The sequence below is a fragment of the Penaeus vannamei genome, chromosome 11 (genome assembly GCF_042767895.1).
Source record: "Penaeus vannamei isolate JL-2024 chromosome 11, ASM4276789v1, whole genome shotgun sequence".
NCBI lineage: Eukaryota > Metazoa > Arthropoda > Malacostraca > Decapoda > Penaeidae > Penaeus > Penaeus vannamei.
The window spans coordinates 11450452-11457187 of NC_091559.1; positions in this window are offsets into that span (position 1 = coordinate 11450452).

Below are 6736 nucleotides of genomic sequence, written 5' to 3' on the forward strand. Positions count from 1 at the left end.
GACAGACAGACAGACAGACAGATAGAGAGTGTATGCATGTGCTTGTGCGCGTGCATGTGTATTTATGTATATGTCTGCATGTGTACGCGTGTTTGCGTAAGCTTGTTCGTCTGTATGTGCGTGTGCATGTGTATGTATTTGTGTGTGTGTGTGTGTGTGAGTTCATTTGCAGTACGTGTGTGTGTGTGTGTGTGAGTGCGTCTGTATACGGGTGTGTATGTGTATGTGAGTTCATTTGTAGCACGGGTATGTGTGTGTACGGGTATGTTAAAGGCGACTGTGTTAACGACTGCACCACGTTGACTTCTTTGTTTAGATGAATTTAAATTAATCTAAATCCATGCGACTATCATCATTATTATTACTATCATTTTTATTTTCATTTTTATTATCAATTTTATTACAATAATTTTTATTATCATTATTATTACTATCATTTTTATTATCATTATTATTACTATCATATTTATTATCATTGTTGTTACCATCATTTTTATCATTATTATTATCATCATTATCATTACTACTATCGTTGCTATTAGTATCATCATTAATTTCTTCTTTATTATCTTTATCGTCATTATCATTATCATGATAAAAATCATTATTGTTATTATCATTATATAATCATTATCTATTGTTATCATTATTATCAATATCTTTGGCATTATTTTTATCATTACTATTATCATTATCATTATTTTCACTATTTTCATATAGGAATTTTCTGTAACTTGTTACTTGCTTTTCATATTTCTTCTTTGTCCTTTCTCTCCCTTTTCATCATTTGCACATTCAACTTTGTTGTCTTTATTATAGTTTCTTACGCCTTTGATTCTTACCTTCGGTTATGCTGTATTTTTTGTTTTATTGTGAGATTTGAATGTTATTTGATCGCGGCTGATTGGGGAAAGAAATTACGAGAAGCTGTTTATAGCCAGGTATTAGTACACACAGAGAAAGGGAGGGAAAATAACGAAGAAAACAAGACAAAACAGATATACAGCATAGGCCTATGTGAAAAGGAAAAAGAAAAGGAAGCGAGAATTCAGAGATTATCGGTCAAGGCAGGAAATTATAGAGAAAATGGGGAAACGGGGAGAGAGGAATTAGCAAAAATATCAAATAGATGATGAGGGAAAAATGTCAGAAAGACAAAGAGGAAAAGAAACGAAAACAAAACAAAAGATGATGAACAAAGGGAGTTCAAAAACTGAGAGATATTAGAAAGAATAAACAGAGAAAATGGAAAACAAGAACGTAATTAAGAAATGAGAAAAGAGCAAGGCCATCAGAAGACGAGGGATTAAGGAAGGAAGGAAGGAGAGAGGAAGAGCCAAGAAAAGCATATAAAGAGAGATTTTCCTTTTTTCTTTATTTTTATCCATTTTTTTCCCATTTATTAACGAAGACTTTTCAACACTTCCCTTCTCGCGGTCCGAGATGGGCAGCGCAGAGGATCATTATTATCGTTGTTATTTTCATTGCTATTATTATCATTATTACCATCATTAAGATTGTGATCATCATTATGACTATTATCAATATTATAGTTATCATTATAATCATTACTATTTCCATTATCATTATGACTATCATTATTACTATAAATTTTTCCTTATCATAATTATTATCATTATTACAACTATTATTATTATTATTATTATTATTATCATCATCATTATTATCATTATTATTATCATAATTATCATTATTATCATTATTATTATTATTATTATTATTATTATTATTATTATTATTATTATTATTATTATTATTATTATTATTATTATTATTATTATTATTATTATTATTATTATTATTATTATTATTATCATCATCATCATCATCATTACTATCATTGTTTTTATATAGTTTTTTACCATAGTCATTATCATTATTAATATTCTTATCTTTATCATCATCATCATCGACATTATTATGAACTTCATCATTATCATTATCTTCATTTTTATCATTTTGATTTTTGTTTTTAATATTCTTATTGTTGTCGTTAATTCTATTATTGTTATTATCATAAATATTATCATCATTTTTATTTTTTATTATCATTATAATTATTGTTATTATCATCTTCATTATTATTATTATTATTATCATTAGTAGTAGTAGTAATAGTATCTTTATTATTATTATCATCATCATCTTTTTTATCATTCTTACCATTATCGTTATTATTATTATTATTAACATTAACTCTATCATTATTGTTATCATGAAGCATATGATATATAAAGATGTCAGAGAATGAGAGATGGAGAGAGAGAGAGAGAGAGAGAGAGAGAGAGAGAGAGAGAGAGAGAGAGAGAGACTGAGAGAGAGAGAGAGAGAGAGAGAGAGAGAGAGAGAGAGAGAGAGAGAGAGAGAGAGAGAGAGAGAGAGAGAGAGAGAGAGGGAGGGAGGGAGAGAATGAGACAGAAAGACAGAATGATAAACAACCCTGTATTTCAAACAAAACTGAGTAGAGAAAAGCGAAAATGGAATGAAGGATTTGAATAAAGCGAATGAAGAACAGCAATCATCGTAGAAGATTAACAAAGCCTTCCTTTCCTAATCCAAGTCTTCTCATTGGCTTGCGTTCAGCCAATCAGCTCTCGCGACAAAGGCCCAACTGAAGCCTGAGAAAAATCATTCTGAAACATTTACGTATGAAGTTAACAGGAAATAATAATGAAATGATGATAATAGAGATGATGATATTAATAATCACAGCGATGATAATAACAACAATGATAATAATAATAATAATGATAATAATAATAACAGTAATAATAAGGTAGGGAACTCGGAAGTCCACCTGTTCATGTTCATTATTATTTCCATCAAATATAATCAATTTTTGTTTTGGAGACGCGAGAAACCGTATAGACCACACAATGAATCATAGACAAATTCATTTGTTTTTATTCTTTTGCTATTTCTTTCGCGATCGGCACAATATCGGTTGGAAATTAGAATAAAACAGATTCGGGATTTTTACTTTTTTTCCTGTAAATAAATGTCGGCGGGCACGCTATTCGAGAAAAAAAATGACTGTGACCTCATCCTCGCAAAGATTTCTGTCCAAAAGCCATTTCAGCGAAAGTGATTTCCTGCACGAAACAAGAAAAAGTGGTGTAATTTTTACTATCTATATATCTCTCTCACCCCCTTCTCTCAGGTAATCTTACTATCTATCTATCTGTTTATCTGTGTCTTTCAGTTTATTTATCCATCCCTTTCTAGCCTTTGCCGGAGACGCCAGGGTCGACGCCGCCGAAGGACCGACTGCGCCGTCGTGTCTTTTCCTTTTGTTTCTCTCTTTCTCGAATAGCGCTTCGTGCTCTTGCTGCTGTCCTTCATTACTCTGCTTATTCTTACGAGGTATGTTTTCTCTCGCATTCCTTTACAACGTTAACCTTTTAAGCATTTTCTCCACTGATGTTTGCTTTGTTTATTTATGATATGATTCCTTTTTCGCAAGTGACGGATCCTGCAGCCTTTACTTTCCACATGTTTCTGATCCTCTGTCGCTTCCCTTTTGGTCCTTCCGGATGTGCTTCGTTGTCTCATCTGCTCTCGCACCCGTTTCGTTATCACCTCAAATATCTCTCGTCTCTCTATCATATAATTTTCTCCCTTTAACTATTTATAACTATTATTTTTTCTTTTCATTATTCCTTACTTCTATTTTTCTTTCGCTTTTTTATTTTCTTTTTATTTTTATTATCATTATTTTTTTTATTATTATTTTTGTTTTGTCTTAGCATTTTCTCTTTGTCTTTGTAAACGAGTCTTATTTTTCTTTCTTTCTTTCCTTTTACGGAAATAGTGCTTTCTCTTACTTTTTTCTAGCTTTTACATTTATATATCTCGTTTACTTCTTATAACTATAATTGTTCCTTCATTTTTCATCCTTATTCTGCGGTTTAGCGCCATGCTCTTTTCCGTTCTCTTATTCGTTTTCTTACTTCCTGCCACCTCAGATTTGTATATATATTTTCTATTTATTCTTTCTTGTCCTCCTTTGTTTTCCTTTTTTCTTTTTACTTTCCAAATATCCTCTATTTGAATCTCTCTCTCTTGCTCTGTTTTTTTGGATGAGGCTGCCGTCTTGAGAAAGTTTCACTCCCCAGTTTACACTTCGTTTCCAGTACTACTAAGCTTCGAGATAGGATGTAAAAAAAAAAAAAAAAAAAAAAAAAAAAAAAAAAAAAACATTAGTTTCATTTTGTGTTTCCATGCAGGTTTACACATGCCTAGATGACCATATTTATGGGATTTTCGCCGTGAAATTCCTAAGGAGGATTATCATGATCACTTTTCCTCTGTCAACAGACTCCAGGATTTTCCGTATCAGTCTAATATGAAAAGAGAAAGGAAGTAAAACTGTTGAAAAACCGTGAAAGTAGTGACGTAGTAATGGCAGCCGATACTTTATTCAATTTTAATATCCTTCTTAATAGCATGTCATTATTTCTCTTTTTCTCGCTGTCTGACAATTCTCTCTCTCTCTCTGTCTCTCTCTTTCTCAATCTCTCTATCTCTTTTTCTCCATCTCTATTTCTCTCTCTCTACCTCTCTCTCTCTTTTTCCATCTCTCTTTCTCTCTCCCTCTCTCTCTCTCTTTCTTCTCTGTCTCTTTCCTTTCTCTCTCTCTCTCTCTCTCTCTCTCTCTCTCTCTCTCTCTCTCTCTCTCTCTTTCTCAATCTCTCTCTCTCTCTCTCTCTCTCTCGCTCTCTCTCTCTCTCTCTCTTTCTCAATCTCTCTCTCTCTCTTTCTCAATCTATCTCTCTATATGTATCTCCATTTCTCTATATCTATCTATCTTTCTATCTCCATCTCTCTCTCTCTCAAACAAATTGAAACAGGGGCAACGAAGGGAAGAACAAGAAAACACGCGATTATTCATGTGTTTTCATGTTATTCCCTACGTTGTTCATTTTGCTCTCTCTTTCTCCCACCTTCCCCCACCCCCTCTCTCTGCCCAACCCTTCCCCACCTTTTTCCTAGTTACCCAAAGAGTCTTCTGCTTCCCGTTCTCCTCCCCTTCCGTCCCCTTTCCCTTGATCCAGCCTTACCTGATTCGAAGTCAATTCAAAATGCACATATATGTTGCGTAAATAAGTATTATACTTGTCTGATTATAAAGTATGAATGCAATTAGATCTTATATTGTTTGTGTACTCTACCTGTCTTTTTTATCTCTCATTTCGTGGACAAAAAGATTGCTTAATCAACAGAAAGAGAGAGAGAGACAGAGAGAGAGACCGAAAATATGTATGTAGAACGTAAATGCTGTACGTACATCTCTGTTACGTTCTTTCAATCAGTATAGACAAATAATTGGAAAAAGCCAGGAAATAATTATTGGTGAAAACGGTACATCTCTCTCTCTCTCTCTCTCTCTCTCTCTCTCTCTCTCTCTCTCTCTCTCTCTCTCTCTCTCTCTCTCTCTCTCTCTCTCTCTCTCTCTCTTACACATTATTAGAAGTACTCGTAAGCAATTTGCGTCATCGTGTTGCTGATCATGCTTCTGTTTGAAATTGATTTTATCGATTTATTCTTGGTCGGAACTTGCGTTATAGATTGCAGGTCTTGTCTCTATGTCAATGGAAAGATCACGAAAAGAAAAAAACAAAAAACATACATACATAGCGTCCGCCGGGAATCGAACCCGGGTCTATCGTGCTAACCGCTACACCACAGACGCTTTCATTGAAGTTCATTAATGAGTCTAATTGTTCATAAACACTGATGCACGGACATGTTGAAGATGCATCTCTTCCTTTTTTTTCCTATGTATTGCTCTGATTTGAATTATATACATGTTATATTTCTTTTGTCTTCCTTTACGTTCTTCTTATTATTATTATTATCATTATTATTATTATTATCATCATCATCATTACTCTCAATATTGATTTTAATATTATTATTATTATTATTATCATTATCATTATTATTAATACTATTATATTATTATCATTGCTGTCTCTCCTCGCACCTATCATTCATGAGGGGTGGGGGGAAACAGCGAGAAAGAGAGAGGAGGAGAGAGAGAGAGAGGAAGGGAGGGAGAAGGAAAGGAAGGATGATACAAACACAGATACGAATACAGAGACAGAGACAGACAGACAGAGGGATGAACAAAGAGAGACAAAGACAGGCATCGAGAAAGAGAAAGAGAGAATGATAAACATCCCTGTATTAAAAAGCTGGAATAAGAAAAGGAAAGATGAACAAGCCTTTTCCGAATCCTCGCTCGTTCCTTGGCTTCGGCGATCAAGAAAAATGTTTCCGTAACAATTGCATTTGAACAGAATAAGAATTCGCATGTGCTGTCATTAGAGGCTGTAGAGGCTGCAAAAAGATAGCTAATAATGATAATGATGTTAAACTTGCATTACAAATTATTTGAAACCAAATTTGATTTCCACCGACATATTCGGTGATCTGTGAATAAAACATTTTTTTATTCGTGTCATAAATCCTCCCCCCCCCCCCCCGCCCCTCTCCGAAGGCGCTCCCCCCCCCCTCCCTCTCTTGGTATCTGTTTTTGTTGTTTTCTTTATCACTGGAATCAATGTTTATGTTCTGGCTATTGTTGTCGTTATTGTTATTACCTTTAGTGTCTTAATTATTGTTATTGTTTTTGTTGTTATTATACGAAAAATTGGCCTATCATATAAAATTACCAGGTCTATCTATGGGCGAATAAACAGGGAGAGAGAGA